This window comes from Medicago sativa, chromosome 5 (assembly GCF_051527215.1).
Source record: "Medicago sativa cultivar Bolivia chromosome 5, Bolivia_mono, whole genome shotgun sequence".
Taxonomy (NCBI): domain Eukaryota; kingdom Viridiplantae; phylum Streptophyta; class Magnoliopsida; order Fabales; family Fabaceae; genus Medicago; species Medicago sativa.
Window position 1 is genome coordinate 68,458,440 of NC_140753.1, and position 12,258 is coordinate 68,470,697.

Sequence of the window (12,258 nt, forward strand, 5' to 3'; positions counted from 1 at the left end):
CATTTTTTTGCCAAACACTTTTCACCTTTGTTTTTAATTCTCAACCTACAAAATCAATATGTGTGTGTGTGGGAAGTACTAAAAATTGTGTTCAAATTTTTTATTTATATTTGTAAAGTAATTTTTCAAAGGAATAATAAAAATGTGATTTTGTAGTAAAAAAAAAAAGGTTAAAAAGTGATTTCGTTATCGACAAACTTATATATATTTTTATATTATAATATTTTTGTTCCAGAAAACAAGAAAATTAACTTAACTTTAACCTAGGTTATCCCCTAATAAGAGTGGTTGCGCTCACCATTTTGACAAAAGTTGTGAGAACCAACAACGCTTCTATGAAAGTCATTTTATCTTGCTGCAATTCTTGCATTTGTACAGAGAAAATTGTCCGCTCTATACAAATGCATGAAATGCAGCCAGATAAAGTGACTTTGATAAAAGTGTCGTTGATTCTCACAACTTTTGCCAAAATGGTGCGTGACCACTCTTATAAAGGGCTAACCTAGGTTAAAGTTAGGTTCATTTTCGTATTTTCTAGATCAAAAATATTATAATATAAAAAATATATAATTTTGTCGATAACGTAAAAGTTGACTTCGGAACACCTAATAGAGCTTGCACACGCTCATTCAACTTCTTTAGGTTTGTATATTCCTCCTGCCAAATATGTAGAAAAACAATTGTGCTTAATTAACATCATATAGGTACAACTTGCATTTGATACTCTTATTGGCTATTGATATTAGCAAAAAAATAGTATTTCAATGCTCAGACATAATTCAAGAAACAAACCGTTGAAGCAGCATCAGCAAGTAGCAAAATTTCCAACATAGATGCAAATTTCTCATTCTGAATGATTTCAACTCTAAATAAAATTTATGGTTAGTATCGTCTCAATTCAATCACAATCTTTATGGTTAGTATCGTCTCAATTCAATCACAATCTTGAGTTGAAGTAAATGCATCCACATTTCTGTGAAAATTAAATCACTTTCACTTACATTTTTCTTCATATTGAAGAACGGTTGTATACCATTCCAGGATGATACCGCCAGTCCGTGGAAAATCCTAGTTGATTTCTTAATTCCTCAAAACATCTCTTTCACGAAATGTTTGAGACAATTGACGAAGTATTCCCACCAAGATGAAAACCCTTAACAAGCATCTTCTTGCTTTATCAGAAGCTATTTGAATTCTGAAGCCATAAGAAATAATCAACAAATATGAGTTAGAGAAATTCCAACAATGTTCTTGATGTGCCATAAACTATTAAGAGGGAAAACATGATTAACATAAATTTTAGACAAGCTCACAATTAAGTATGCATATATAAGTACCATTGGGAACAACAATCAGAAATTGGATTATCAAGAAAAGTTGTGTTCCAAAAATTGGTAGATACCGGCATGACATTTATAAGCCAAGATCCAAGTTATATGCATTTATTATTCTCAACGACCAAGTCAAAAGAACAGTCAAATATGCATTTATTATTCTCATTGACCAAGTCAAAAGAATGGTCAAAGTTATTTTAAGATTATACTTTGAATTTGAAAATTATTTCCCCAATTAAAGATATTAAGTAAATTAAAATAAAATCAGATATTATTTGTAATCTTAACAATCAATTGCTTTCTTAAAAAACAATTGATTGTGATTTATTTTTATAGCTTTTTTAATAAGTAAATCTTATAATAAAGTAGAGTAATCCCTCTCCTCCCCTAAGAGAAATTTGAATTACACTCCCCTCATCTCTTATGTCAAAATATACACATCCCTTCCTTGAAAAGTAAATTTTATACCCCTCTCCCCTATGAGATGCTTGAATTACAACTTCATCCATTAATAATTAAATATGCACTACACGTTAATCTATTTTAAGATAAATAAATATTTTTATGATATAAACTAATTTTGAACAACCATTTAAGAAAAATAAGACCATTTCTTTATATTTTAATATCAGTGATAATTAAATTTAAATATTATTATTATTTTGTAATTTAGAGTATAAAATTTACTTTTAAATAAGCATACTTTATCGAATTTATCAATTTTTTAAAGATTTTAATTTTCTTTTGTGTTGTTTCACATTTTATAACAGGGTTTAAAAATATATGTTAATGAAATTGTGAATAAATTATAGTGAAAAATATGTATTCAAATTTTGAACATATTAAAATTAACCAGCAATACTATTTTTCTTCGAAGTGTGGTAGATTATTATATTTTGCTAGATTATTAGAAATAAAAAAAAAACTATTAAGAGAGTAAAGCGTAGATTTTAACATAAGACGAGAGGAGAATGTAATTCATGCTTCTCTTAGGGGATTGGAGTGAATTGTTTTATAACATGTTTTGAACAAGAGGGGAAGAAAATGTATATTTTAACATAAGATGGGAGAAGAGTGTAATTCAAGCATCTTTGAGGAGAGTTGAGTGTAATTTTCTCTATATTATATTCATAAACACTCATTGTTACTTACTAATATAAGATGCCAAAAGAATGTCATTCTTCATTCCCCTTAGCTTCACTAGCATCATGTAAGATTTGTTTATGAGTAAAATCTGATAAATTTTGGCAAGATTTAACTTCTTGCTTTAATGCTTTCATTTCTCTATTTTAATCGGAGGTATTCCGCAAAAATGAGAAGAAAACTTACATTTTAAGTCAAAAATTGATAGCAGTATATATATTTAAGATTTAAGACATTTAAAATATTTGATTAATCATGCGAGGGTTGATGATTATAATAAAGTGTTTCAATTTATTAATCATTCACTCAAAACAATTAATAACGATTCTAAATGTTATTAACCACGATTTTCAAGTTTATCTATTATATGACAACACTTGAAATTGATGTTTTTTTTTTTAAATTATAATTTGATGTTCAAAATTATAGTTAGTTGTGTTTAGGTGATCGTTAGTGAGGATTTTTATTTTTTTTAAAGAGGTGATCACAATTAAATATATAAATTACCACATATTTAAACTGTGTTAACAACCATCTAAATTTTTTCAAATATTGATGGAAATGTCAAAATAATACAGTTAAAAAACAATACCAAGCTCAAGTAAGTTTGTTAAAATTGGTAATTTTGACACTAGACAATGCATGAGCTATCTATTGGCCAAAGGAGGACGCATTATGGAGACAAGGAACAAATGTAAATTGGTTGAAGGAAGATGTTAGTAATTCAAAGTTTTTTCATGTCATGGTTAGTGCAAGAAGGAAGCGAAATCATATATCGAAGTTGCAAAGAAGTGATGCTGAATTTGTTGATGATCAGGTCGAGCTTTGTGGTGTGGCCGAGCTTTATTTTAATGATCTCATCAAGATAATGATTTATTGATGACTCTATTTACTATGGAAGAGTTTCTAAAGCTCCTTTTCAAATGCACCGAGACCGGATGGACTCAACCTAACCTAGATGTAATTTAAGCATTTTTCATATGGTGTATTATGGCTGAACCTTCTTCACAAAAGGATACAGTAGCAGAGTTGGTTTTGGAGACTGAACTTCTTCATAATATACATTATTGTAGTTTTCAGTTTTTCATGCAATCCATTTTTAGATACCCTTATGTTTCTCTTTCTATTGACCAGGATAAAGCTCTAGCAAAAGTGTCTATTGAAAACTAGTAACAGAGGAAAGCAAAATATAATATATACACGAGTTTATGTTAGTTTCAAGGAAAATCCAAAACATCAAGGTTTCTGTTTTGTTAGTTTCTGTTTTGTTCATTTCTTTTGCTGTTTGATTTTGGTGTTTGTAAAAGCGATTCAGGCAGCACCTGATTCTTTAATACATTTCATAGCTTTATCAAAAAAAAAAAAAAAAAACTTGCATTACCGGGTTTTCAAATCCAGCTTTGTACTCCAATGAGATTTGATCTTTCAATTCTTCTAATCCAGTGATTATCTTCTTTGATCAGTAATTTCACATTACTCTTGGAATTTTCTACGCTTAATTCGTCCAAGTTTTCTTTAATTTATCCCGTTCATCTTTAAGACTAATCACCAATTTTTTTAACTCAGCAATCTCCTCAACAAAAGCTTTGTTTTCCTTTTCAATATCGCTAAACTTTTTCCCGTTCGTACGAATGAAATCCACCAGGCTGGTTTGGAGAGCCATTTCAAATCACAATTCCTTAACTTTTTCATGATTCTTCTCCATACCCAGATTAATGGGGCATCACCATCACCGCTACCACCGATCTCAGTAAAACATGATGTCCACATATCATCCATGCCCACACCTCCAGAAGAACTAGGCAGACTCCTTCTACAATATTGCACAAAAGGCACAGTTGATGCATCTGAAACCTCTGGTCGATGACGCTTGAGGGGTGTGGCCTGGAAATCATTGGTTGGAGTTTCCTGTAGAGTGTTCCTTATAGGATCATCCATTCTCTAATTTTTTCCGTGATACACATGTAACTCTTTCCGAGACATCTTTCACAAACACCGTGGTTGTTCTTCCTGAAAAAACAAATTGAAAGCCAAGTTAAAACTACAATGCAAAATCCGACTTTGAATTGAAAGCATACTTCTTACAACTGAAATATTCCTCATGATTCATTTTTTTTTTTTGACAGAAAATTTTATTAAAACATTCAAACTTTGGTACAAGGAGTACCATGTTAATGCAAACAGAGAGCACACTACTAGGGAAAAATCTATACCAAGAGCAGCTAAAACACAACAGACCCCTACATATCGGACCCCTAAATTCAGTATGTATCACAAAGCAGAGTCTCATAGACCATATCAACTGAAAAACAAATGACAGTACACAGAATTACAATGCAAACCACACCAGTAGACACCAAAAACCCCCGAACCGAATGTAGAAAATCGATCATAGCACAGCCACCGAATTGAGATCTCCCCAGTAAAATACATTACCTCCCGTATAAAAGTAATCTCGGACTCTTGGCCATTCTACATGGCCATGACAAAACCTTGAATTTATCCACAACTTGATACGCTATAACGACACAATTATTGAACAATCTATCATTCCTAACTTTCCTTATCAACCAAATAGTTGTGTGCCAAATAAGTTGCAAACCACTTCTAGCTTTCTTTCCATTAAAATTAAAGTGTGAATTAGAATAGCAATTAGAGAGAACAAGTCGGGAGGGATTACCACTTATCGGAAATCTGCAAAGGAAATGTCAAGAGTCACATCCAAGTGCTTGACTATACAAAGTAATTACCAATATTATTTCTCATGATTCATTTTCCATATTTTTGTGGTAGAAAATTCATTTTCCATATACAACACAAAGGAACTAACTCCAAGATGGTTTTAAATAAGATCACCTATAACGCCTTGTCAACATTAAACCAATAAAATCATATTTAAGAATATTGTTATCGATATTTATGATCAATCATACTAAATATGGACTAGATAGAACGAAAAGGATGTTAGATCTATGAATCTGGACTGAGAAAGGAAAGAAAGTTCTTTCATGGTATGGCTTAGTAAGTTGCACACAATATGCTTATTCAATAAACTATGAAGACTATCAATTAATACTCATATAATACTAGAAGAGAGGGACACGGCTGAAACAGTACAGGCAGCACGGCCAAAGCAAAAACCACCACAAAATAGGAAAGCTAACAGCCTCCTAAGAAGATGAAAAAGAAAACAGAGATCACACCCAAAGAAAACAAACAAAAAAACACCATAAAAAACCAAACTTCTAAAAGAGCTATCTACCCAAACACTCTCTAGGATTCCAACACCATTCATAGAACAAACAAGACAGAATTTTTATCCGGTTCAAACTCCATTGCCACGAGAGAACCTTGACTTCTTCCACCATTTCATCAACCTCCTTGACCTTATTGTTAAAGATCCTGTCATTTCTCGACTTCCAAATAACCCAAATTGCCGAAAGCCAAATTAACCAAGCCTCTCTCTTCAATTTCTTTAAACGCATCTCACCCAACCAACCATTAATATGAAGAAATACATTTGGCGGTGTGATGACGTTGAATTGAAACCACCTCATCACCTCCAACCAAATTCTAGATGTCACTCTACAATATAAAAACAAATGCACCGCCGTTTCATCTTAAAGCCCACAAAACACACACCTTTTAGAGTCATCAACCACCAAAAGATGTCTTCTCATAAGATTAACCTTGGTTGGAATGCGATCAAGAAGTAAGGTCCACGAGAATGCCAACACCTTTGACGGTGCCTTACTCTTCCAAAGATTTCGGAACACCACCTCCTCCTCCCCACTCCAAACCCCCTCTACTAACCGCAAGTCTTGTAGGATTTTGTAACGGGATGATATCATATTGTTTAGTGTTCAAGGGGATATCGTACAAACACTTGAAAACGGCATAAAATTCAAAGACTATACTAATTTGCATGGAACTACTAATGATGAGAAAATCATATGAACTTAACTTCAGGTTTAGACTGTTACCTCTTTAAGTGGATGGACCTCATCTTTAACTGAAGTGTATGCATCAGAGGTATGACATCTGAAATACTCCCTCCGTCCTAAAATGTAAGCAACAATTGGTCAACAAAAGTTAATGTATTTGGTTAAATACATTAACTTTTGTTGACCAATTTTTGCTTACATTTTAGGACGGAGGGAATATATTAAAATATGAAAGTCAATAACAATGTCTTCAGGTACTGGATTATTAATATATCGTTTAATTTTTTAATGATAAATATTTAATTTAATAAAAATTTACAAATATTATAATCTAGTATCGGAGAGATGTTTTGCACATCCTAATCACTCTAGAATTTCTCCTATTTTCATAAAGGGAAAAAATGGATGAAAGTAAAAGACAAGATAGACAAACTTTTTGTATCACCAGAATGTCTTTGGAAGGCTTGGCATGTCCCATGTCCTTTATTGTTCTATTTGACACTTGTTTCAACAACTTTTCATAGTGTCCTCTACTCTCTTTTTCGAGGGTCTTGGCTACTACCATAGCATTACCGCACCAGCAGTCTCCATTAAAGTATGGCAAACGAGAAGCTGTCACCTTGGAGTTCCCTTTTTCAGTTGGAAGAAAGAAATGATCATTTACGTTGGTTAAACTAACAACAATATTTTCTTCGGTAGCCATTTTTAGCGTTGAAAGATACCTGCACAAATAAATAATATAAACAAAGATGATAAAAGAAGGAAAATTGTACTCTCAAATTCTCAATCTAATGTATACATTAGCTCATGAAAATTCAACACACAAAGATACATAAGAAGAAAAAAAGACTGACCAACGGCGTAGCTTATCGTTCTTCGGAGTTTTTTGCTCTTCGGGATGGAAATATAGTATATAATCATCCCCATGCATGTTTCGAAGGAGCACATGCCCATATGTAGCAAGTTGCGAAACGACTTTTCTTGCAAAAATCATGGTATCCAATCTGATGATAGGAAAAAAAAAAAGAAGCATAAATAGAAAGAATGGAAGGATTAAGTGTTCATTTTATTAGTTCTATTGACATAGAAATTAAGTTTAAAAGAAAAATACCAGTATCTCATGGTAAATGACGGTATGAAGGGCTTCTCCACTCTTTGTCCCTCCTTAAGGACTAAAATACTTGACGGAATCAAGATATGAAATGTATACACAACGTTGATTGGGATTTGCCGCATTCAGACCCAAATTCCTGGACATACATTCCAAAAATGCATACTTCTACTCCTTCAATTTTCTGAAACAGAAGTATAACCTGAAACCAAGGGAACTTCTATTAAATCCTCTGAGACACATTACAGTAGACAAATTCATTTGAGTTTTTTGCTTTGCCTTGGACTTACATGAATTGTCTATCCAACTGCTTATGTTGTTTCGCAAATATTTTTTACCACTCTTCCGCTGCACCCTTCAATTGGAAAACAAATGTTAATCCTTATCCTTAGAATAGTTTTATGATCCTACTTGTAGCCTAAAAGAATCCAATTGAAAAAGGTAAACTCCACTCCATGCCAAAAATTGCAGTAAAAAATTGGCACATGCAAATGAACCAATACATCAAAGAACTGTGAGCTTGTAATAAGTATCCAATTTTAGGTTTTTCTTGAGGTTTGACCTAATAAGTGATTGTACATTGAATTGTATAACTTACAAAATACTGAATCTATAAAAAAAAATGATAAACCCTAGACTTATATTTTCACATTTAAATATAATACTCTTCGATCTAACAAAAACATTTAATAGACATAAATTTCAAGGATTACTTTGATTAGAGGAATCAAAACAATAATGAAAACCAAAAAGAACAAAAATACATAAATCAAAAAATTCAACACATAAAATTGATATACAAGAAAAAAGAGAAAAACGAACTTGCCCTTGGACCTTCAATTTGATGTGTGAGAAGAACTTGGGTTTCTTGTCTTCCTCAACATTGGAAGCAGAAGTTGGAGTGGAAGCTTTACAAGACATCGTTCTTCGTATTTTGTGTTTTTCTCTCTGAAAAATTAGGGTTCTAGTTCTAATTTGATTTAAGATTATGTAAATTTGATACTTTTTTTATGTTTCACTAATGGGCTAACTTTGTATATTAGGCTGGAGCAGACTAGTTTACAAAGTTAGCGACTTTGCGGAGACCTGTGTTTTTGGTAAACAGTCGCCCGGGCCTGGTCACTGCAACCCCCTTTGTGAGGAGGCACCCCTTCTCCCGAAGTTACGGGGCTATTTTGCCGAGTTCCTTAGAGAGAGTTGTCTCGCGCCCCTAGGTATTCTCTACCTACCCACCTGTGTCGGTTTCGGGTACAGGTACCCTTTTGTTGAAGGTCGTTCGAGCTTTTCCTGGGAGTATGGCATCAATTACTTCAGCGCCGGAGCGCCTGGTACTCGAACCTTGGCTGGAGGCATTTTCTCTACTCTGATTATCTATCGGGTATGAATTCGAAAGTAAGGAAGAGTACCCTAGAAAAGATAGGATAACCGCACAAACGATGGGGGCCCTTATAAATCCACCACTTATCAGACTGCGAATGCTAACAGTATCGAAGCGCCCATTAGTGAAACATAAAAAAAATATCAAACTGACATTATGTGAAATCAAATTTGAACTAGAACCCTAATTTTTCAGAGAGAAAAACACAAAATACGAATAACGATGTCTTGTGCAGCTCCCACTCCAACTCCAGCTTCCAATGTTGAGAAAGACAAGAAACCCGAGTTCTTCTCACACATCGAATTGAAGGTCCAAGGGCAGGTTCCTTTTTCTCTTTTTTCGTCTATATAAACTTTATGTATTGAATTTTTCGATTTATGTATTTTTGTTCTTTTTGGATTTCATTATTGTTTTGACTCCTCTGATCAATGTAATCCTTGAAATTTATGTGTATTAAATGTTTTTGTTAGATAGAAGAGTATTATGTTTTAGTGTGAGAATATAAGTTTGGTGTTTATCATTTTTTTATAGTTTCAGTATTTTGTATGTTATAGAATTCAATGTATAATCACTTATTAGGTCAAACCCCAAGAAAAACCTAAAATTGGATAGTTATTACAAGCTCACAGTTCTTTGATGTACTGGTTCATTTGCATATGCCAATTTTTTTATAAGGATTAATAAAAATGTGATTTTGTAGTAAAAAAAAAGTCAAAATGTGATTTTGTTATCGAAAAATTATATATATTATAATATTTTTGATTTAGAAAACTCGAAAATTAACCTAACTATAACCAAGGTTAGCCCCTTATAAGAGTAGCTACGCTCACCATTTTGGCAAAAGTTGTGAGAACCAACGGCGCTTCTATCAAAGTAACTTTATCTGGCTGCATTTCTTGCATTTGTATAGAGCGGACAATTCATTTTTTTTCTCTATACAAATGCATGAAATGCAGCCAGATAAAGTGACTTTGATATAAGCGCCGTTGGTTCTCACAACTTTTGCGAAAATGGTGAGCGTAGCCACTCTTATAAGGGACTAACCTAGGTTAAAGTTAGGTTAATTTTCGTGTTTCCTAGATCAAAAATATTATAATATAAAATATATATGTATAATTTTGTCGATAACAAAATCACTTTTTAACCTTTTTTTTAATTGAAAATCACATTTTTATTAATTCCTTTATAAAAATTACTTTACAAATATAAATAAAAAATTTGCACACAATTTTTAGTACTTGACACACACACACACATTGATATTGTAGGTTGAGAATTAAAAAGAAAGGTGAAACGTGTTTGGCGAAAAAATGATATTTCTTCCACCCAAAGCACCCACAAACCTGAATCACCACCATCACCAACGCCATGAATCATGTGCTTATTCCTACGGCTTGTCTTGAATCACAACCAAAAGAACAAATCATATCATCAATAAACATAGTCAAACTAATAAATTTGCTCAAGCCTTGAATAATATTTGTGAGACACCGCTAAGTCAGTTGCCTCAACCTTGCGTCAAAGATTGCATAATACTGTAACCACATCAAGGTGATTGAAAACACTAAAGGGAGGTTTACTAACCTGAACAGATTCCTTTCTCAGACTACTAATATGTTCTGTTATTTGGCCAATAGGGCTTGCACACACTCATTCAACGTCTCCAAGTTTGTATATTCCTCCTGCCAAATATGTAGAAAAACAATTGTGCAATTAACATCATATAGGTACAACTTGCATTTGATACTCTTATTGGCTATTGATATTAGCAAAAAAAAAAAAAAACAGCACTTCAATGCTCATATACAATTCGAGAAACATACCGTTGAAGCAGCATCGGTAAGTAGCAAAATTTCCAGCATAGGTGCAAATTTCTCATTCTGAATGATTTCAACACTGAATAAAATTTATGGTTAGTATCGTCTCAATTCAATCAAAATCTTGAGTTGAAGTAAATGCAACCACATTTCTGTGAAAATTAACTCACTTTCACTTACATTTTTTTTCTTATTGAACAATGGTTGTATACCATTTCAGGATGATACCGCCAGTCCGTGGAGATTCCTAGTTAATTTCTTAATTCATCAAAACATCTCTTTCACGAAATGTTTGAGACAACTGACGATGTATTCCCACCAAGATGACAACCCTTAGCAAGCATTTTCTCGCTTTATCAGAAGCTATTTAAATTCTGAAGCCATAAGAAATAATCAACAAATATGAGTTAGAGAAATTCCAACAATGTTCTTGATGTGCCATAAACTATAAAGAGGGAAAACATGATTAACATAAATTTTAAACAAGCTCACAATTAAGAGTGCATATATAATTACAATTGTGAACAGCAATCAGAAATTGAATGATCAAGAAATGTTCAAGTAGAAATTGGATGAACAAGACAAAAAAAAATTTAAAGACTAATCTGAAATGCATTATTAAATTATTGAGTATTGATTAACCATCGACCATTTTACTTTTAACAATCCTATGAGCCATTCAGCCTGATAGATCTTTTAATCAATTTAAATTTCACGTAGAAAATAACTTAACCAGCTTAAACGTTAGCTCATTAATGCTAGAAAATAGGTCATAACATGAAAGCAAAATCTTTGAACATTAAAAAGTATCGAACAGTGTTGTTAAATAACAGATCTAGTGGCACTATATTGTAGCAGAATTAAGACAAACCGCTTACGCTATAAAATATTGTCAAAGCTATAGCACTATTACGCCGTGGAATTTCAACAAATTGGTATTGTCAATCGCAGATCACGGATAAATAGAAATTAAAGGGTTATTCGAATTCCACTACGCACCGTAGTAACCACAAAATTCACAATGTTTTCAAATATTCTTGGAACCATTCATTAATTTCATTCAAATTCAATACCCCTTTATCATTGTTTTTTAAACCCGCTATTATTAATCAACATTCAAAATTCGAATTCATTAATTCAAAGGAAAAAACTCATTAATTTGATTTCAGAATGCGAATAAATTTTCTGAATGAAAACAAGATTTAATTAAAAAGATAAATTGAATAATCACTTCTATTAAAACAAAAACCCCAAATTCAAATCAATAAAATTAGGGCTAGGGTTTAAGAATTGGAAAAAACCTCCATTCAACAACAGCAAAAAATTAGGGTTAGGATTTTAGATTCTTCAAACAATTAACATTAATTCCACTCATATTTAATACTCAAATTCGTTATCATCATCACTATTATTAAACCCATTATTATTATTATCAACATCTAAACACTCAGATTCATTAATTCAATTTCAAAGAGCAGAGATTTTAAAAATATTGAAGCTGTTATCATCAATTCATCATCATTCCAACATT

The 12,258-nt window shown here is 32.3% G+C and overlaps 2 pseudogenes; both read right to left on the reverse strand.

Annotated features, from left to right (window-relative positions):
* Window positions 1–3,865: 3,865 nt before the first annotated feature.
* On the reverse strand, window positions 3,866–4,460 carry LOC146924357 (uncharacterized; annotated as a pseudogene).
* Window positions 4,461–6,227: 1,767 nt separating this feature from the next.
* Window positions 6,228–12,258, reverse strand: part of LOC146924358 (histone acetyltransferase HAC12-like) — a 49,784-nt pseudogene continuing 43,753 nt past the window's right edge.